Here is a 23,247-nt window from a genome sequence, read left to right on the forward strand (position 1 = left end):
AGGCAAACGAAGGAACTGGGCACAAGGACACCCATCTCTGCCAGTATGGCCATATTGCTGAACAGCCACAGGAATTAGCTAATGAGAGTCTGCTGTTTTCTCACATCCTCTGTAGCTGTAAAAAGGTGGCAGTAATATTCAGGTATCCGCAAGATCTATAAGATCCTGATTTTAATGGGCATTTGTGGGCACAGTAAAAACAAAATGAAAAGGAAAGGATTTAGAACAAAAACTGGCTCAGGAACCTTTCTGTAACACTTATATAATATATAAATCTGTCTAGTAAAGTGAATACCGTTTAGATTAAAAGACTTGTTCAGTCCTGGTCTGGATGAAGCAGAGCAGACCACGGAAGCCACAGGCTTCCCATTTGTCTTGACAAATATAGTTTCTCTGCTCACGGTGATGGAGAATGCCATTCTGAAGACCACTTCCCAGCCTCTCCGTTTTGATTATCTTACAGCTCTCTTTCTTTGCTTCAATTCTGCCTCTTCCAACATACACCATCAGGCTTAATTTCACAGTGTAATCTCAAATCCAAGTCAGCACCCAGAGCTAAACTCTTCCCCTACCCCATCTGTATTGAATCGTTACATTTGTAAGCAGCCACATCTGTGCAACTCCTAAAATCAGGAAGAGCTGGCTGTAAACATCTACCGTCAGCTGGCTTTCAGATCCTTTCTTAAATCACCTTCGCCCCTGTGCTCTGGAAAGAAAGCAGTAAAATGGACCAAGACCTCCGCTTGTGAGGATGACAGACACTGCCTCTGCCTGCACTCCCTCTGCAGTCCTTCACCAGGGGTCCTTCCCTGTTTTAAGACTTGATGACAAAGTCCTTCATCCATAACAATGAAGCCAGGGCTATGGGCTTCAGGCTTCTCCCCAGGATTAGTCAAATGTTTTTGTGTGTCCCAATTGCAGCAGCTTCCCAGGTGGTGGGTGCTCGTCACTTCTATAAACAGCATGTCTTCAAGCTAACACTATTTGTAATTCTCAAAACATAAAGCACTCCCTTGAGAGTACAGTGACACTCAATGACATCTTGAGACACTACTGTGATAGTAATCTCCTCTCAAAACTGAGGAGTGAAGAGATTTTCCACTCACAACTTTCCTTCTAAATAAAAAAGAACAATCTCCTTTTGTTTGGGAAGATCTGTGTACCCACACACTACAGGAGAAAGACAGAAATGTTATAGTGTGGAACAGAAAAAGAAGGGAGGAGGAGAGAAGAAAGGAAAAAAAGAAAGGAAGGCATATAGCATATATGCGAACTACAGAAAAGCATCTGGCTCATGTCTGTAACAGAGAGAAAAAGGATCACATTTCCAGAGACACATAAATGCTACTCCTAAGACAGAAAGTATGATTCATTTTGCTATCCTAAAAAAAAATAAAAAAGCACCATTTGGCCTCCCAGCCAGCAAAGTAGACAAAATGTATTGCAGACACATACATATCAAAAGAGTTTTCTCATGCACTTTATTCTTCAGACGCTGGCTCCTTGAGCAGCCTGGCAGTCTGGTTGCACCAGGCTCCCTCAGAGGACAAGCACAGTGGTATCGGCATCGCGTGCCAAGTACAAGAGCTGGACCACTGGAGAAATTGAGCACATTTGAGGCTGTAATCCTAGTTCACTAACAACTGTCCTGCTGCTGGGAAAATCTGGCAGATAACTGCCTCCGTAGGGGCATGTTTCCAGGTTGAAAAGTAGGGACAGACAGCAATTGGGGAATGATGGAACAAAATGGGAATAGGAATCAGCTTAAAATATGAAGACATTGCCCCCATAGTTACTCATTCTAGTTATTTTCTGTTTAATGCACAGAGCTGATTAGCTTTTAAATTATGTAATCTGTTCCAGCATATGTGTGCCTTTATATGGGATACATACTCTTTATGTATGTGCATGAGCAATTAACTTACAAAATGCATTTATGAGCAGGTCAGTTTTAAAATATGTTTTGTATATTAACAATGCACTTAAAGCTTTCCTGCAGGGAGTGTAAGACAGTAACTAACTCAAAACAATTATGAAAAAAAATCTCCATTATTGGTAAACTGTCCCCTTAATGCCTTCCTTGGGGTTTGCAGGACTTTTTTTTTTTTTTTTTTGCCTTCTTCTGGAGCATCTGGTGGAGATCACTCTGCTGCCAGATTACATCCTGGAGAGCAGCAACTTGTTCAGGAAGGCAGCTCCTTTGGTCCTCAGAGAATTGTCCAGACTTTATGGGTTTGTCCACATTCTTCTCTGATACAACTAGGTGTGCAGTCAGACATTTTTATCATGCTTCCCCAGCACAGCCTTAGACATACCACAGCATTTTTGCATTTTTATATTTCTAAAGCAGTCCTGTTTCCCTAGTGCTCTTCCAGTTTCTGGCACTTGTGAGCACATGTGATACAACCCAGGAGATATTTTCAAGGACACTTGGTTTTCCTCCCCATACTGCATGCTTCCAGTTGTGAAACCTTCCTTTTCTCTCCTGGCACAGCAGTACTTTCATAAGGCAGAAGAAAAACAGTGATACAAAAGCATCTTTTCATTCCAACATTTTCTCAGCACTTCATGCTATGGCCAGCCAGCTCAGAAGCCTAAATGGTGAAAAAAATTTCCTGATCACTCTAAATTCAAGTGAGGGGGACTGAGCAGGAGGAAACGCACCACTTTAACTGAAACTGAAATCCCTCAATTAGGCTAGAGGGACATTTTCTTAGGGAGTTTTCAGGGAGGTTATCTTGTAAGAACCGTGACTGGGAAATGAAATGGAACATCAAGAAATTTATTTGGGCTTTTTTAATTATTATTATTTTTCAGAACCCATCAAGGAAATGTTTCCCTTATAAATCAACTCACTTCTTATTAAAATTGATTTGAGCTATGGAACAAGAAGGCCCAGGGCAATACAGAGTTATGTGAAAGTTGATATTAGAAAGTGACGGAAAAGAGAGAATTAAAAACAAGATGAGGGAAGTAGATAGGATGCCAACTGCTTATGTGGCATGCCCGCTGGAAGCCATTGAGTCTTTCAGCATGCATTTAAACTACTTCAATTGGAGTTTGGAATGAAATTGAACAAGTCATGTTTTGTTTGGGGAGAGGCACACTCAGTTCACCACTTCCGCCCTCCCCTTTTCATGCCAGGAGAACTAATCCCAATGGAAATCCAAACAAGAGAGAGGGGTCTTATATTAACTACAGAAAAATTGATTTTTATTTTTGCTTCTGAGAATAAAAGTGCAGTGCTCACCTCTACAGACAAGCAACTATTGCACATGCACACAGTGCAACAAATAGCACTGATTTTTCCTTTCCTACATCTCCGTACAGTAGGCTGTCACCTCACATCTCAATCATGACACTACGGCCACAAAAAAACGCTGCATTCAAGTGCCACTTTGCACAAGCATACCATGTGGAGAGCAATGCTGTCTGAGCGTAATCAATAGCACTGTCTGAGAAAAAAATTGTAGGAGAGAGCGTAGGGCTCACCCAAGAGCGCTGGCTAAAGATGGCCGCCACCACCCTCAGCGGGCAGTGAGGGATGAAGGCTGCTCAGGTTGCAGCAAAACACGAGGGCCCGCCTGGCTGTCTGCTGCCCTGGGCTGCCCTCTGAAGGCTGCAGTTAAATCCACAGCACTGGATAAACAACACTCCTCTAATTCCCACACCAACTGCTTAGAGGGGTCTTGCAGTTTTGCTGGTGTTTGAAAGTCCTGGAAAAGCCATGTGAGGAGTGCCACGTTTGCATAGCTTGGAGACGGCGGCATGGGGACACAAGAGCCGCACAGCAGGGCTGCACAAGAGACAAATTACATATTAAATCTGCCTGTTTAAAGTATTGTTTTTTAAATCTATAGCTTGTCATAGCAAGTGCTGGCACTAACTGTTTTAGCTTAAGTTGTGACACTCTGCTTTTTTGTTTTCTCTGGGTTAAGAACAAGTTGGTCCTTCATAAAGATCAGCCCTGACAGCATCCTTACAGCTCACTGCCTGATAAGGAGCCATTAACCCACCTTTAGCAAGATTTTGTGTAGCTTAATAGTGTTTATTCATCCAGCTTATTCACATTTCTCTTTATTCATATTTGTTAAAGTATTTCCACAGCAGTTTGCCAGTCATGATGAGAAACAACAGAAGCATGTATGTTTCAGCAGGTATCACATAGATTTACGTCCTACACGCATCGCTGGTTAGCTGTTTTAATGCATTAGAAACGTGTTTGAAACCATTAGCTCAATTTTAAGGAACTCCGTGTGCCATTTCATTTCTTTCTCATGAAAATAAAAAACAAAAACAATTGTATAATTCTCAGCACTCATTATTAAGATAAATCCCATTTCTCAAGTGTTTGACTTATGAGAATCCTTTGTAAAAAGGCATTTATGAAAAATAAACACAATCACCTTTAGCTCATTGCTTATTGATTACAGTAGACTTACGAAATATTTATGTGTGCATGTATTTGTTAGATAGATGTTCATAGTTCTACAGACTTATAGCATGGATATAGCAGGGAGCGTACTCCAAACCAGACTGCTTTCTCATCCTGATTTCCTATGGAAACAGGTCTTATACCAACATGCTGTCATTGAGGGAATGTACGAGCACGTATTTGCCATAGATACTCTCTTTTGAAGCTATTGGCCTATTTCAGCTAAATTTGACTAAGGTAGCAGAGATCTCAAAGATAACAATGTTCCCATTGGCCATTGGCATATAGCAGGTTAAAGGGAAACTTTATTAATGCCCACAGCCTGGATAAGCAGCAGCATGATCTTGCCGCTTTAGAGAATTCATGAGGGACCTCAAAGCCTAGGTTTGAAATCCATTCCTGTAGCAAAACAGACTTCAGTTCTGTGAACTACCTAGTTTGGGGTTTTTTTGTTTTGTTGTTTGTTTGTTTTTGATGTTTTGGTGTTATTCATCTCCGTCACTGGTATGCTCTGTAGTTTTTAGTAATTTCCTCCTCCCTTCATTTGTTTGCCAAAGAAATCTTTCTACAATTTACTTGCACCTCATTTGCATAGCATATTGAATTAAACTAGTGCCACAGTTCCTGCACTGTGATGATAAAACTGTGACACAGAGAAGTGAAAAGAGTCCCCTAAAGCAACTACTGGCTGACACAGGAATTGCATCACAGACCATCAGTCTCCCATCTGCTGAACACCAGTAGTATTTAGGCATAAATGCTGTTTTCTAAACCTGACACAGGGGATAAAAAAGAAGAAAGCATTAGAAAAGCCACAAAAGTTTATGGTTTGCAAAAATCTCCTACCAGCAACAAAATCCTTCCAGTAAGATTCACCCTTGTGAATGACATCTTACTTACCTTTGCAATGTCATTAGCTCTTTCAGCAACACAGATAGCACAGAACCAAACTGAAATAGGCTTTATCTCTACTTTCAGATGAAAGCTCTAGCTACTCACTGGCTTGTACCTACACAGACCATAAGGCCAGAGGAATTCTTAGTACTCTTGTTTTAGATCCCGAAATAGGATTATGCATGTTCATTGCCCACTATTATTCTGCATACAAGAATGGGCTTCTAACATTCCTAGCCTCCAAAACACATAATAAATGGCAGAGTTTAGTTTAAAGGTGTGGCATATACAACAGCATGAAGCTGAGTAGAAGTTCTCCTTGCTATCTTGCCTTTGGCAGACTCTTCTTCATGGAGGATGGATTAATAAAGACAAGCTCAGCTGCCTGCTCTGATGTAGACATGGCCTCTCCCTTAGTTAACGTACTCTGTTTGGAAAGCAGTACTCAGCTTCCAACCAAAAGTATGCACTTGTCAGCTGGGCATCCTGGATTAGAGGACTTAAGAAAATATTTAACCAGCAGAAGAGAATCTGACAGAAAACTATTATAATTCAGTATTTAACTTATTTTTGTAATTACTAGGGCTTGAATTACAGTAATTCCAACTGAGATGGGGCCCAGATGCCAGGCACTATACAAATACCTAACAAGAAACTGCGGCTGCTCTGAGTCACTTACATCCGGATCCTGCAAATGTTTAAGAATGTGTTTAACTCCACTACTGTCAGTATTAATGGAAGTGCTTTGTGAACAGAAGGTAAAGAGATGAGACCAAAAAGAGTCAGAGTTTTGAGACTGAAGTGTTTAGGTGTCTAATTCCCACTGGTCTCAAGATGTTAACTCAGCTCTGGCCTTCTCTGACTTACTGACATTTGCACAGCAAATCTTAAACAGACTCAAAGCAGGGTACACATTTACATCATTTGTCTTCCAAACCAGCACAAGCTTGTTTCTAAGATGTACTTCAAAACGTCTTCTCATTATCTTATGCGTTTGGGTGTTGGTTTTTTTTTTTTCCATTTATAACCCCCAACTATCTTAACATTAGGGTTCTGTGCTTTCCAGCTTCTCAAAGCATAGTGCAGTAGCACCCCAGTGCTATTTGTTCAACTCCACGCCCAAAAGCCATCCATGCCCTTTGAACTACTGCGTATCCAGAAGATATACAATGTCAGAAGTGAAGCAGAAAGCAGGGAAGTCTCAGTCTTGCTGCAACCAGAGCTTGTACCCTAAACAGCAATATTTTAGAGGCTGCTGTGGATTAACAGTTGCTTTCACCTCTTCTCATTTCCCTCTTTCCTTTCTGGCAAGACTGCAGGCTGAAGTCCCCCTCCCCGCTACCTCACCCCCTGTTTGCTCCTTCCCTTCTCTCACTTTTTAAAAATACAGTTTTCTTTCAAGTCCTCTACAGTTACAGTGTTTCGGCCATCAAAGTCCCCTCCCAGCCATTTTCATTTACCTTGTGACTCTGACCCTTTGTAAGGCTGAGGATTTTCAGCGTAAACTGATCCTCGAGGTCCCCAAGGATGTTATTCTCATTTATTCACTCAGCCCTTTGAATGGAGCAGCCTGGAGTTGGCAGCAGTTCAGCAGCCTCACATTCAGAGAGCACACAATCCTTTTTCTTTCAGGGGCCTTTCAAAATAAGGCCCAATGTCTGTCGAGGAGCTTTAAGGCCTGTCAGTCACACAGCAAGTTAGGTTTTGCTCCCAGCCACCACCGAATGTGATGAGCAACGGAGGGATTAAAGCACAGAGCAGACAGCTTCCAGGACCCTGCAGTGCATGCCTTGCAGCATGCCTTCTTCTCCATCAGCTTGGCATGCTCTGGGGATATTTGTGTCCACTGTGACTGAGCCCACCCCAGCCTGGCAAAGACACTGAACCTCAGGATGGGGAACAGAGTGTGACCTCTGCTCAGCCCTACAGGAACAGCTGGGCAATGGAAACCCCCACTTCAGGTGTGTGATGGAGCCAGGGAACACCTCTAGTGCCATCTGTGTGTCCACCAGCAGTCATTACCTCTGACAGCTGGCCCTCCTTTTCAGGGGGTAAAAGGCCCTCCTTCACATTTTATTGCAAAATGTTTGGGAACGGTCCCCAGGGACTGATAAGACAGAGGCACGTCTGTGAGTGCCCCAGAGGGAGAGAAGGCTGTAGGGGAAGGCTCATGGTTCTGTACCACTGTACCTGCCAACTGGTGTGTCACAAAAGGCTAAAATTACCAGCCGGTCAATTATCTGATTAAAGAGAGCCTTTCATTTGAGATTAAAAAAAAAAAAGAAAGGGGAGGGGGGGGGTGGGGGGGTGGGGGAAGAGGAGGGGTGGAAGTGAGAGGGAAGAAAAAGGAAAGAAAAAGAAAATCCTGAATGCAATACCTCTGCTAGGTTACCAGACTTTGCTTTTTTACTTTAGGCAGTGATGAGCAGCAAAGTCAAAAATGAAGAACCATGGGGAGAATGAACATTTTGATCAAACATTCCTTCTGCATTTCTTTCCTTTAATACAACATGATCTAGTTTATTTCCCTTTTTACATAAAGGCTGTATTTTTTAAAAGAACTGCCCATTTTACATCTTTCCATCTTTGTTCAACTTATTAAATAAGGAACATTCTCAGGGAAACATATACAGATTTCGTTAGTTTACAGTTACCTTGGAATCTCTTTGAATTATGGCAAGCATAAATTATCATTCTGTCAGCTAACATCAGAAATACCTCTTTAAGGCTCCTGGACTCAACAACGGCTGCTAAGGTTTGGGAATAAATGTACGATGTGCCGGGGCTTCACCAGCTGGTTAATGACCTGCCACAATAGTTATAGGGCCCAAGACGAAGCTGAGGAAGATTAACTAATCTGGCCAGTTTAGTTAGCTGGCTCTGAGTGCAGAGCAGCGTAGAGTACGTGATTGTAAACTTTATTGTTTGACCTGTGCTGAATTAAGAGCCGGATTGTTTTTGGGGGGTGTTTGTGGGTTTTGGGGGGGGGGGGGAGGGGGGTTAATATTGTATTAATAAAGTTTCTGGTGTTTATCCTTTCCGGTTTGAGTAACCAAAATGGGAATTTCCAAACAGAGGAGTCAGCAAAGACTAATTTCTCCAAAAAAGAAAAAAAAATTTTAAAAAGCCATGTTCTTTAGATACAAGTCAGAGAACCATGTCAGGCTGCAAATTATTTGTGCATTACAACAGACAAAACTGGAGCCAAATGTAGTTCCTCTTCATTTGCATTCATTCACATGGTCCATCTCTCAATTCCTTTTCACTGAGCTACAGATGAAATTTGCAAGAGTGATATCTCTGTAAGCCACTAGCTCCACAAACCCTCAAATTTTAATAAAATCTGAAACTTTTCTGGTCTCACCCATCTCCATTCCATTCCATTTCCTATCCAGGCAATGTGAAAGCATAACGAAAAGGGAAAGTGTTCATACAAGACTGGCATGGCTAAAAAAACCTAAAAAATAGAGGTATGTTATTGTAGTTACGCTCCAGCTAAAATGAACTCCCTTTTAACACATCTTAAATCCTTTCACTTTTATGCAACTGTTTACTCTGCTACTCAACCAAGGACACACAGACAGTATCTCTTAAGTATGAAATATTTTCATAATGAAACACTCATCTTTTGGATTTGTTCACGTACAGGGAAAAAGTATGTCTGATATTAAACATATTTTCCTAGTTGGTTTCTACTTTGGACAATGGAAAAGAATTGGCAGAAAATATATTACCTTTCTAACGTTTTTCACATTGCTTGAAAGTAATTCAGCCAGACTGAATGTGATCAGGAAATCCTGTCTCCCCTATCTCCGGTGGTACTGACCAGTACCAGGTTGGGTAGGCATCTGGGGGATGGCAACCTGATGGAGAAATTTCCTCCAGTTCTTGGAATGTACATCTCAAACTTCAGAACATTTATAACCCTTCCAAAGCTCTTTTATTTAGATTTTCTATTTAAACTGAATGTTCCCATTAACTCTAGAAATCATTTCTACTTTTTTACTCCTTTAGACTATTTAGCTCATGTCAAATAATTTCACGATCTCCATGAAAGGATTAAAGTGACTAAATTCAAAGTGGTGTGCCTCTAAGTCATGTTCAGCTGCCTCCTAATGCTGGATGGATAAGGCTCAAATTTTAAACTCTTTGGTGCCTGCACTGTTCTTGCACATCATCCTTTCACCCCTAAGTCCCAGTGTCATCCTCATGTCCTCTGAAGTTCAGTTTTTTCTGTGACAGAAGAGCGTCAGTGTTAATTATTTGACAAGTTTCCTTTCCATAGAAACTGAGCAAAGGGATGCACTTAGCTCCCAAGAGCCTCTGCTAGACATTTCTTGCTGGTTAGTCCAAGTGGTTTTCTTCTCCAAATGCAGACCTTGGTGAGATTGATTCTTTGCTTCTTTATTCCGCCTCTATATTATTATCTGGTCCAAGCCTCAAAGTAGTTGTCACTAGAGCAAAAAATGCTGGGGTGCTTGAAAGAGAAGGATAGTAGCGACAACTTGACAGAATACTGTCCTGCAATCCTTTCCGATAAGTCTGAAAACAACTCTCCTACTAGCAGCAGTATAAGATATGAAAGTATCACTAGCTAGAGAAAAGTTGAGAAACTGCAGGATTGTTTGGTTTTTATTTCTTATCACACCTAGGATGAATAGCACATTTGGGGTCAGATATGATTGTAAACAGTGAATGTTGGAAGTTGTCATAAAGCTGTAACTAACGCAGCTCATCTCTTCTAACCTGGAAAAGTATTATGACCCATCTGATTTTTCCTGCTGTCTGTTTTAAGAAATTATTTTTTGAGAGATTCAGTTTCAGTCTTAGTTTGCTTAAAGTAAGTTTGTTTTATCAAGTATGTCTTATTGCACAGAATACATACATGCTTTTCAGGTCACTAAAAGAGTGTTTGACTGGGGAGCCTACAGGCGACACTAAAGACATGAGGAACAAAGAAATGTCCTTCTGACTGTCTGGTTTCCAAAGAAAGCTCGTTTTTTTAAATTCCAGAAGCCTCCAACTCATGATTTTCCCTGTAGAGTAGAAATGAAGGAAACTAAGATCCTCTCCAGTAGAACTGCTGCTTTGGTAACAAAAGAATAGAAAATGTCAAAAACAAGTCAAACGTAAGGAGAAACATGAGTCCCTGACTGGTTGCTCTTATATCCACATACTGGGAGTTGAGTTCCTGAGGGGAACTGGTAGGGAATAAGAGGGGCAAATAGAAGTGCACAACTGGTTGCAGACCTGACTGTAAGGGCTGAAGTGGAGGGTGCAGCCAGGATCCTGAAGGATGATGGCATATCTGATTTGAGAAGATCTAAAGCCCGGGATTCAAAAGGGCAGGAGAACATGGGCCTTTGTGCACACAAAATCATCTCATGGCTCCTGTGAGATGTAATGTATAAGTGAAAGCACTGCATTTCTGAACAAATTTTTTATACTGTATAATTCCCTTAAGTTTAATATTAAAGGGCCCATTGGATATCTGCTTGACTTCATGTCCTAGGAAGACCTCACAGTTTTACTACCCATGTCTGACCCAAGATTCATGTTCCCACACACCACCACATTTTCCTGAAAAGCATGGCTCCTCCCAGCCTGTGTTACCTCTGGTAGGGTCACACAGTGACTTGCCTCAATGAAATGCACTACGCTTTGTGGATGCCACTGACCCCTTGTGCTCAGCCCTGTGTGTGGTGGGGTGGATACAGACACACGGGCAAGGCAAAGTTTGTAGACCAGGATTCACCTTTTCCTAGGTGAACTACTGTAGTTGGAAAAGGTTGACTTGCCTGTCTTTGGTCTGAAATAGAAGTAGCAAACTCTAAAATTAAGTACAAATGGAGAATGATTATCCTCAGAATCCAGCAGTCCTTATACATGTGGGAAGGGCACTTCTTCATAGAATTTTTCTTTTTTATTATGGTAAAAATACAGAGAAAAATAGAAAAGTGTTACCACAGCCCTCCCTAGTAGGAAATTATCATTTCTCTGGGCAATCCTGCAGACGCTTGTGCAGCTGGGATTTGTCATATTGTCAAACAAAACATAACCACACATGCTTCAGATGGATTCCAGAGAGACCTGCAGCTCTCAGTGGCATGGCCAAATCTGAGCAGTGTGGTTTGACATGGAAATAGCTGATGGGCTGTGACTAGGGTGCAGTGCTAGCATAACATACAGGCACCTGTAACTGCACAGCGTAACGTGATGCACTATTTAGGAACCTGCCTCCAGAGCTTCTAGAGGAGCCTCAAGATAGCAACCAAAGCCGAAGAGATGACAGAGAGAGGGAGGACTTGAGAAGACTCAATAGGCAGAAGAATTGGAGTTTCACTGCTGGAAGTGTTGGAAAAGACCAACTTTCAGTTCTGCTTTTGAAAATCTGGCCCACAAGAGCCAATGCTGTGAAATATGTGCCTGCTAGGAACTTGACACATGCAAATAAGCCCACTGAACTCAGTTAAGGTACTTTCACATTTAAATGTGTTTGAGATTGGTGCCATGGTAACCAGTAAGGAGATCGATCACTGCGAGTTAAAGTGCCTTATGTAAAGAAAGGTAAAATAAATACCAATAATCAAACATTCATGCCAAGAACATCTGAACAGTACTTTTACGATATTTTTTTTCAGCAGGGAAAAAAAAAAAAAATCTAGGGTAAACACAAACATTGATAAAAATAAAACATCATTAGCAGCTCTGCTTTCTTGTTGAACTGAGAATCTTTAATTAACTGAAGTAGAAAGCTTTTATTTGTCAGTGGGTTTTATTTTGTTGTATTTTACTAACATCCCCCAGCTGCCACAATTCATGATATGCTTAGCAGAAACTGAAGTGTAACTGAAGGCCCAGCCAAATTTCTGTCTGCTGGTCTCACTGTCAGGATGTCATGTTTCACTTAATTTGTATCTGATGCAACTGGTGGGAGAGACAAAGGAAATCTGTAGCACAGAAGTTGTCTGTCAGGAAGTATCACACTGCTTTTTTTTTTTTTTTTTCTCTCTCTCTCAGTAGAGACTAACACAAACTGTAGGTAAACTCAAAATAAATATTATCAAGTTAATTTATTCTAGCAGAATGCAGTGAATTTTCCTCCTAGATGGGTTTTTTTTTGCATACAGCAAACCATGGATTTATCTTTAGAAAAACTAGACTTCTAGACAGATCAGGTTAAGATAAGGTCAAAGTTGCAGAGAGAGCTTAGGATCCAGCATAGAATACTACCACACATTAATTGAAAAGGGCAACTAATTCTATGTGTGCTCCTATTGTGCAGCAAAAGTAAAATCACGGAAAATCTCAGGACAGCAACAGTAACCAGCAATTCCCTCCCATTGTTTTCCTTTGTTGTTTCATCATTTTTTTCTTTGCTATTTTAGCTCACAAAAATTATCTAACATCTAGTACAGCTCCACAGAATAGACAGCTGCTGCTGTCTATCATAACCTCTGCTAATAATCTCTGAATGATTATTTCTGAACTTGAGTTTGCTATTGGAGAAATTGTATGCAAACTTCCCACCTCATTAACATTCTTCTTCTGCAGAAAAAATACTAGAAATGAGGCCAGACTAAAGAGCTGACCTATCTCACCTTTCTTTGATTGGAGAAAAACTGTGGTCTAGATTTGGATACTTTAACTGAATCAAAGCATTTGTACAGCACTGAATTGGGAAGTCTGAGTACAAATGAGAAGTTTGTGGATCATAGCCTTTTCAAAAAAAGAAAAAGTGATGATTAATTTTACACAAACCTTTTTTTCTTGTTGCACAGTTGCAATTATACAAAGGCAAGGTAGATGAGAGGTTATACAGGAAAGACTCACCAGCGTTGAGACTCACAGTCAAGATGCTCACCAATGTTAAAACTCACTGTAGAAACCCCACACAAGAGCAACCTCCAGAAAGAGATGCTACATTAGTGGTGGTCAGCCCTTAAATAGAATCTAGGAGAGGTGGAGTCATGCTCCAGTCCTTCCAGGAGCACAGCTGAATTACCTTCACCTGTGCTTCCGCAGCTGACTCATCACTTGCCTCAGATGGTTAATCAGGTTCAGGCTGTGATTAACAGTTTCCCATACACTTATCTACTACAGCAAAATGCACTTTAACAGTCTTAAATAATGTGTCGTCATTACACTTGTTTAAGAAGTTATTATAAAAGAAGAACTTGTGAACATTACCAAGCCCATAAAGCAGAATTAGTACATTCCTCTCTTACAAAAGTAAAAGAAAAAGAAAAAATAAGTTTAAAAAAAAAAAAAAACTTTGCTGTATTTCTTTCTCCAAAGCTTTGAGAAGGTAGAAACAATCCTGACAAAGTCATGTTCTTGAACATCCATACTTTACTCTGAAAGGATATGCAATGACTCTTTGTTGGTCCATTTCAGTTGAAAGCAGACAAGATACAGTAACAAATATCAAGAGGTAACTTACCTTAGACATCATAGGAGTTTCTAGTAAGCAAAAAATTCTGTCCCAAAAACTCAACTTGGCCCAGCCAGACTGAACCTGAACCATATACAACCAATGGGGAAAAGCTGAAGTGGAAATTTCATGCACTCAGAGCTCATCCATGGGGACACTGTTCGGCCCCAGAGGACACAGCAAGACCCTCTTATGTTAAACAAAAGTTTGACTCCAGTGCAGGAAACATCTCGCCTTGGGGCATTGCTGGTGTGTTCAAACTACAACATCCCAAACTTATTAGGTCCAAAATAGCCAGGTGGCTGTTTTGTCCCAACCTCTCCTGCACCATTACCAGGAAAGTTTACCTTTAAATTAGCAAGGGCTAAAGAGGTGCTGTTCAGTCCACCTCACACAGTCTTTAACCATGGTTAATGTGTAGCTTCCATAGTCACTAAGAATAGCTTAAGATTCCAGACATGATACTAAAACAGATGTGATTATGACTTGCTGAGATATATGATGTGCAAGGTTTTAGCTCAGTGTTTTAAGGGCCTTTTAAAGCAGAAAGAAGGTATAAGCCAGGAACATGCTACAAAGAGCACAGATATAAGTGAATCACTCTCAGACAGGAGGAGAGAAAGAAAAACCCAGCCTCATACAAATAGGCTGCCTACCAAACCATGCCAAATCACTCCTCGTTACACAGGGAGGCAGCACAAAAGCAGATGTTTTAGGATGCTCCACCATACCGCAGAGAGCCCAGACTAAGCCAAACACAGAAACTGCCAGGTTGTGGTAATGCATCTCTCCTGGACAGGAGCAGCCAAAGTCCCACTGGTAAGTATCACCAAAGGAAAGCAAGCACTGGAGATGTAAGGCTCTATCACGCGTCACAGAATATATGAATTTCTGAAAGAAGGGGCAGTTCATCGAGTGGAATTAAAATCTGAATGAAGTCATCTCTTAGATCCATTACTCCTCTACAGTTACAAGTCAGTCTGAAGTAGAAAAATACATGAAACAGAAGTGTTAAATTCAGTGGGGCATTCTCAGTGAGATCTGTCCTGCAGCCCCTACAATCTTCCCTCCTAAGCTGCCATGCTGGTCTTGATCTTTAGAGGGCTGCCAGGCTACATCCCAGGGCCATCACTGTGGTGATGCATTGATTTAAGTATAACTGAAATTCAGTCATTTACTTTGGAAAGAAAAATCCTTTGGAATAAAATATGTAATACCAGCATTAAACCTGAAACGCTTACCTGAGATAATCAGCCAAAGGACTGACAGAGAACTGTACAGTGGTGTGTACTAGCAGCAGAAATCTCCTGGTACTGAATGAGAAAACCGCTTTAAAAGCCAGTATCATGGCAAGGGTGATTATTTTGGTTGTACTTTCTTGGCATAAATTATCATAACTGTGTACTTAAGAATTTTAAAGTGATATATCTGTAAAGGAATTTAAATTTCTCTTGATTGAGCCTTAGTGGGAGAGCTATTAAGGGCACGAACCAGGATTGTTGTTTTTTCTGTATAGAGATTGGTCAATTAGACAGTAAATAGTTTATTTTATATTGGCAACAAATGAAACATAGGCTCCGTTTTGATAGTATGGATGTGAAAAATCTTTAGCATGGCACATTTGATTTGTAAATGTAGTGAGTGGAGGGGAAAAAAAGTAACCACAATATTAAAATTGAGCAAATTAATTTGTTTGGGCAGCAGTTATACTCAGTGTGGAAAGACTTCTCATAATATAGCAGAATATAACAGGAGCTTTGTATAGTAGCATTTCTTTTAAATGTATACACAGGTACATATATCCACAAATAAACATGAAGACGTGTATGCATATATATGTACATGACAGCATATACGTATAAAAACAGAGATAACATTGAATTCTTACTGAACCCTAATAAATGCATTTTAGCATGAAGATAATTGGATCTGAATTGAATGGCTTCAAACACAAACACTATTCTCCAACACTGATGTCTGTTCTCCCAATTAAAATGGGAAATAATCTTTTGAAGAGGATCCATTTAGATCCCAAGTTGCTGAGCTACAGAGGTGTACTGTTATTCATTTCTTATGTTCAGAGGCAACAGTATTACTGCATTCAAGGACACCAGGACATGTTGGGGCCTTTGAAAGTACATTTTCTACTGAAGCCTTTGAAATTCTGTCCTAGAAGTGGGAAGTTTACTGTTTACAATAATAATAATCATCATCATCATCATCATTCATCATCAGAAGTTTTTAATGGCTAAAATCTCACTGTATCCTTGTAAAACTTAAAAATAAAAAAATGCAAGTATCTTTTTGCCAGAGTTTTCCTGCACAGGCAGGAAAAGCGTTCCGCCACTCTGCCCACACTTGTTTCATCTCCTCAGAGTACTTCTGATGTGGTCTGCTGCCATGAGATGGTTGGTGGAACAGGAAAGAACCTCAGAGAGCCGCAGGTGACAGCAACCCTTCTGATGGTTCCTTTGAGGGGAACTAGAAATGCACTCCTAACCTATCAGCATCTTCAGTAGCCAGATCCATAGCAGAAAAACTGTGAGACACCTGTAATTTTAAGAGGTGACACTTGGACATCCCTCAGCTACAGTCATTAAAGAGTAGTTACATAGTGGGCCACATAGCTTTTAGTGCTATTCAGAGACAGGCTTTTCCAGGATTCGCCCATAACCTACTGGAGATATGCCTACATATATGAGTACTAACAGATCTTATCCTAATTTGACAGTGCTGATGCCATCTAGAAGCTGACAGTGTGTGGTTCCGGTTATCTTTGTAGGTTATAATAAGGCAAGTTCAGCATTTTGGAACTAAAACTAGTTCACAAACTAGTTTGGAGGGAGTGAAAGTCAGCTTGGCCTTCCACCACATAGAAAAAGATTTTGTGTATCAGACTCATGATACCATCTCACAGAGCTACTTGAACTGTATTCCAGGCACCACTGACTGCTGCAGAATATCAACAAGGGTCAGGGCCACAGCATTGTGCCTCAAGGTGCTGCATTAACCTGTGTGTTTCCAGCTGTTAAACAGCAGTGGAAATCTGCAAAGTATGTAAGAGATTTCTTCATGCTACATTTTCACTTGCTTTACTTGGTATAGAAGTAGTAGGTGATGAAAAGGACAGGATGAATAGTGATGTGTATGGCTGTGAAAGAGAGAGAAAAATACAGCTGGGCATCTCTAATGAGATGCAGCCCAGTTTGTGAAAAAAGAAAAAAGCAAAAATGGTTGGGCCCAGAGCCCTGGTGCAGTACAGGCCCAGATTCTTTGCAAACGGGAACTAATTGCTAAAAGCTCTCCAGAGGATATTTGTTCATTCCTTTCAGTTAGCATTGGCAAAGAGTTAGAAATTTCATCAAGAGGAATGATCTCTTATAAGTCCTTCTTTCTTAAATCTTTTTTCCCTTTTTACTGATGTGAGGATTGGCACCAATTTAAGTAACTTCTTTCATCTCTGAACATGGACATTCTTAAATTGGTTTAACAATTTAATCCATTTAGCTGAAGTCCAATCCAGTCAAATCCATTCAAGAATTGCATGGAACAGACCCTCAGTGTTTTACTCAAACCACTGCTCTCCTAGCAAGAAGAGCAGAAATGGCAGCTTTGGTCAATGAGCTCATACTGCTCCATCTAATAATCTGCCCTGATACCCTCTGCTGACTCCTGGAAGTCTTAGATGGCCTTGTAAATTGGCTTCCAATGGGAGATAAGTCAGAGTCTTTGAGGCTGAGTAGAGCAGCACAAATTAACCAGCTTTATTTACACCTACATGAAAGTGGATAAAAAAAGAGATGATCACAAACAGCCTCTACAAAATCTCTATGTCTTAGACTCTAAATTATCACAGCAACACTTACATCCCCTAAAGTAATATCCCTTCAGGGCCATCCTTAATTATCATCAGTATTGCACATTTATCTTTTTTTCCAAGAAATTATTCAAGTGGTAGCAAAGATGACATATTAACCTAGTATTTTGCCATGCATTAAATATTTACTCATAACTGAAGACCAAGTCTGTAATGCCCAGCAGGCTGAAGTTGTCTGGCATCTCATGCTAAATCACAAAGGTAAGTGTTTCAAGAGTTGATGTTTTTTATATACCTGCACTAATGATCCTAATAGCCAAGAAGTGAATTTTCAGTTCTGCTAAAATTTTGCTCAGTCACCCAGATGCACCCTGAGTGCTTTGCTCTGCACTGAGGCATTCAGAAAAGCCCACAATCACAAGCATGGCATGGGTCTCAGTTGCCTGGTCAGCTCTTCCCGTCTGCTAGTTCCAGTCTGCAGCCTACAAATTACAGGCTACTCCTGCACTGTGAAACACACACACTCTGGTCCCCCACGCTCAGTTGCTCGTTGTGTTATTTTTGTATTCATGAAAACATTAAAGTCAGGGTAAAAGGGACAAATAGTCCAGATTTGAAGATTTTCCAGCTAGACCAAAAAATGCTGCATGGCATGTGTGTTTAGCATTAGGAGGAAAATAAATGTGCTGTTTTCAAATTTTTGCTTCAGGGTCAGCCAACATCAGTCTACCATGTAACAGCTTTGAGGGGGGAAAAAAAGCTTCATTTAAGGATATATCTGCCAGAGTAAACAGTGCCTCAAACCAGGGAAATCTAAAGCACATGCCTTATTGTCAAGTTTGGTTTAACTTGTTTTACAAATCAAAACAGCAGCTCAGTTTTTAAAGCCTATTTTTAAGTCCACTAGTGTTTTATCTAGAAAGTTAAGGACCTACATTAGTGTTTCAGTCCCTGCATTTTAAATCAAAGATAATGTACCAATTACTCTTCGCTGAATTAATGCCTTATCCCATTCTTACATGCACCTCTTCCTATCTCCTCATCATGTCTCATAAATCAGAAGGCAAGATACTCTTTTTTAATTGTCCAGGTACACCCTGTGATCTGTGAGCAGCGTATGAAGTGAAATATATTTGTGACCCCAGTACACAGTGGAAGCATGCAAAGTTTTGGTCTCCTCTGAATGAGCAGGAGGAAACTTATGCTTGGATTTTGCTTCTTAGGAAACAAAGCACATACCACAGAGAAACCTCTTGCACTTAGGATGTGTGCAGACAATTCTTCTGATTAATGTGTAAGTTTTTGCATGCATATCTGAGGGAAGAATTTGGCTTTTCATTGTTTAAATAAAACGCTGAAGAATATTTAAGGAGAAAAACCAAGTCTGGAATGTTTAGAAGACATTTCCAAGAAACTCTAAGAAAGGAAAAAGTCTTTGCCAAACACAGACAAACCTCATCAAACCCTATAGCTTCCTTTCAACTTTTATTGTTTCTGTTCCCCCTCAAACCAACCCTCAGCAGGTAATTGTGCTTGCTTGACTGAGGCTGAAGTTTCATGATTATTTTATTCCATAAGTCTGAGCTGGTGGAAAGAGGAGATTGTCTTCCTCTCCCTTCTTGCCAATCCAGAACTACCAGTGCCCTTGCAACTGTATGTGATTTGTTAAGTTCAACAGGGAGCCAGAGTAGGGAAATGATCCATCTGAAAATGAGCTTTCCCTCACTCTGCTTTCCCAACACTACCTAGCTGCATGAGCAGTAATAACAGCATAAGAAAAGGATGGGGGATATGCGACAGGATGAGAAACAGAAAGGTGGGACTGTGGTTTTCACACATTACCTGACAGAGACATACAACTTCAACTTCAACATGAATTGAAGAACTTGTCCAAGACAAGATGTGATTAAACACTTTGCAAGTCTTCATTAAACATAGTGAAGATGGAGTTAGACTCGATGGTCTTTTTGGCTCCCAAATCAGGACAGCCTGATTCTAAGATTCGTTTTGGAGGGGGGGGGGGGGGGGGGGGGGGGGGGAAAGAAGACCCTAAAAATAAAGACCTTAAAAGAAAGACTTTTTAAAGGGTCTTAAAATGAATTTAGTTTTTAAACACTCCGCTATCTATTTTCAAATATCCACAATCAACTTTTCCATTAGGAGGCAAGATCCATTTGTCTGAGACTGTACATTGTATTCATACCTGTCTCAATATGTGGCATATAGTCATATGCATTGATGTATGATTAAAAAAAAAGAGGAAACCACCAATTACAGTGGAAGGAGCTCCAATGGATGGAACACCTCCACTATGAGGACAGGCTGAGAGAGCTGGGGATAATAAGGATACTGAAGCACTGAAATAGGTTACCCAGAGAGGCGGTGGATGCCCCATCCCTGCAGACGTTAAAGGTCAGGCTGGGCCTGTCTCTGAGCAACCTGATCTAGCTGTAGGTATCCCTGTTCATGCCAGGGAGTTGGACTAGATGACTTTTAAAGGTCTCTTCCCACTCAAACGATTATGATTCTATGATTCCTGTTTACTGATGTCCATGTTGTTAGTGCAACACTGTTGAGCACATCTATTTGTAAAAGGCTACATCAGCTAAGATTTTCTCAGCTTTGTTGTTGATTTTTGCATTTGTTGTTCTCATGGAGAATAATTGGCATAGTTATCAGGGAGTCTACTTCCAGATCATTTTGGTTTTTGGGTCCTGTCACTAAATGAGATGTAGAGTAAAAGTAATTGACTTTTAAAACATTCTCTGGATATCAAATATTTACTAGAAAATGTGATCCAGATCAAGCAAAAATAGATGTCCCATTTTATATGGAAATCCATCAAAACTGAAGTCACCTCTACAGAATATCCAAAGCATTACTTAATCAACATATGTTAAAAAGGTAAGGAGGTCAAAGCAGTGTTTAATGGCCAAATTTTGAAGTTAATTCAAATCTGTGAGTCATTACTTACTCCGGTAGGACTAGTTATGTGTACACAACTCCTCACCAGCATCAATATGTGTTCAATAGATCCAATGTCTTTCAATAAGGCTGCAGGAGATGCAGTCATTCAGGTGTGAAGCTGGAGTGAGATCAGAATTTGGCTTCAGTTGGTATATTAATAAGAGCTGTAGCAGAAGTACTGACAGTAGCATGCAGTTGGATTCAATGGACAAAGCAAATAAAGTACATATGATTCCTGCCCAATATTATCCAGATTGCTTTGAGATGGGCTGAAATGTAACTTTTTAAAAGGACTGGTGTTTAAACTGTTTCTTCCCTTTGGGCATCAAGAATGGCTGATTCAGCTTCCAGGCATTCCTGTGAAAATTGCTTAAATGGCACTTGCCGAAGCCTTCCATGCTAAATTGGGAAGCTAAATAACATTCCCATTGCACTCAGGACTGAGCGGTGTTTTGCCAGCCAGACTCTGGGATTTTAAATGAAGGAATTTACACAGATGTGATTCTCAGCATTTTCAGGAGACCTTCACCACCCCAAAAGAAATGTAATCCTGCATGGGGGTTCTTTCCCCTCTTTTTTCCATTTCTTCTTTTCCCTCCAGTTTGGATCCTGAACTTCAGACCTGCAAGCTGCATCCTGTCTAGGGTGACCATCCACCCTGGGCATAGGTGTTACAGATGGTGGATAGAGATGGTATTTTTGCACCATTATGAAGCAGCTGTAAATGGCAATATTACCTCAGACCATCACCTGCATACATATGGCCCCAGCCTACCCAAGCAGTTCCTTTCATTTCCTAAAGACATTGGCAAAGAGCTGCTTCCTCCAGCAAGCCTCCATCTGTCTGGAGTCCTGGGATATCCATCTGGATTTGTAAGCAAGTGCCTTGGTCATTCAAGGTTCCAGGCCATGAGGACCACAAAGAAGTAGAAACTACTGTCTGAAACTACTGTCCAAGAACAACACAAATCAAGCACAGATCAGATCAGACACATTCATCCCTGTCATGCTGTTGATGCACGTAAATTGTATACCTAGTTCTACATGTTAACTGTGGGCTTCTTCTGTCACATTTTGAAGGAGGCAAAGGAGGACTTGGACAAATCCCTCAAACCAGTACCTTGTAGAATAGGATAGCTGAGACACTATCCTGTTTGGATCACTGTGCAAAAGTCTTTTGATGCCAAAAGCCAACGTCTTTAATTTTGCTTTAGACTCAAATTTAGCATGCAGACATTGAGCTCAGAGGAAGACTTTTTTTACAGCAGCTGGCCATTTTAATTATATAAAGAATATAAACAATAAATTTCTAATATTAGATACATTTCTCACAGTCCTTATTACTGAAAATAATGTCTTAGGGCTATATCCAAAGCCCCACTGAGTCAGTGGAAAGTGTCCCACTGACCTCATTGTGATTGGACCAGGGCCTTGGTTTCTTAAAATAAAATTTTACAAGGTGTAGGCTAATCCTATTCCACATATTTTTAGTAAAATGGCTCCATTTTTTCCCCCATTAAGATCCATAAGAAACTAAGACACAGCCACAATAACATCTTGGCACCAAATATTTCATGAGGAATTTAAACATAAATAGGTCTTTTTGAGACTGTTTTACACCTGGGCTCCAAAATGACTGGCTCAGAGTGTAGGTCTCAGGGGCAGCAGTGAGAGCCCATCACGATAAGCAGCATTTGATTCATGTTGAAGTGCTCTGAGAACAAGGAGTGGTCAGCCACTTTTCCCAGAAAACAAGGAACAGGCCAAGAATAAAGCTGCAGGTAGCATGAGCCATTCCAGAGCACTTAAAGAATTCTACTAATATTTCACTAACTTAATTTCTAATATATACCTAGCCTCTAGATGTCTGTAAGGGGTTAGAGCTACCAAAACATTGTGTGACAAGCTGTGCCTGCGATATGTCCAGCCACACCAAAGCCAAAAAGTAGTAAAGAACTTTCAGAAACTTATGATTTTGTGATTTGCCAGCCTATCATCCAGCCCAAAGTGTAACAGATAAACCTTAGATAAGCAAATGAAATCTGGAAGAAGGGCAGGGAGTTATCCAAAATGACAATATGAACCTGCTCCCTTTATTTTACCCTCAACTGCTGGTGCAAACTGAAGTGTTGTGAAAGGCTTAGGGAGGTTAAAAGAAAGCACAGTCTCATAGAAGCAGAGGTTACCTCTCATGCACAAAGAGGAAATCCCTCTCTCAGCACTGCAGGAACCACCAGTCCTGGAGACTTTCCCTGTGCTAATATCTACAGCATGACAAAAGGTGTCATTTTTAGAGGATGTAAAGTCTGTGGAGGGAAGAGGAGAAACAGGAGACAGCATGGGGGGAAAAAGAAAAAAAAAAGCTTGACAGTGAAAAAATACAGGTAACACAAACAGGAAAGTAATGTTCCCAATACATCCATGATTTTTGGCAGCCATTGCCATGATATTTCTATGGTTTCTTCTACTTTTTTCCTCTATGAGTTCAATGTTACCTCTGGTGCATTTTAAGGACCTTACTTCTAGACTTACAAAAAGCCTCCCAGAAGGTTTGCTGAGCCCTTCACAAACCAAAACAACATAAAAGCCGTGGCACAAATGATACTGTGCCTTGATCCAGCACTGACATAAACAGTGTCATCTGTAGAGGGCCTTCTGTGCTGCCCTCCAAAATGTGTGGGTTTTAATGAGATCTGGATG

The 23,247-nt window shown here is 40.6% G+C and overlaps 1 long non-coding RNA gene across 1 annotated transcript; it reads right to left on the reverse strand.

Annotated features, from left to right (window-relative positions):
- Nucleotides 1-1,456: 1,456 nt before the first annotated feature.
- LOC146761411 (uncharacterized) lies at nt 1,457-6,905 on the reverse strand. The gene is made up of 2 exons (XR_014944040.1): nt 6,790-6,905; nt 1,457-2,594 (listed from the first exon to the last, which is right to left on the reverse strand). It is a non-coding gene; the product is annotated as an uncharacterized LOC146761411 (long non-coding RNA).
- Between the last annotated feature and the right edge of the window lie 16,342 nt (nt 6,906-23,247).

Source organism: Coturnix japonica, chromosome 3, assembly GCF_054131305.1.
Source record: "Coturnix japonica strain WE chromosome 3, WE-NBRP24, whole genome shotgun sequence".
NCBI lineage: Eukaryota > Metazoa > Chordata > Aves > Galliformes > Phasianidae > Coturnix > Coturnix japonica.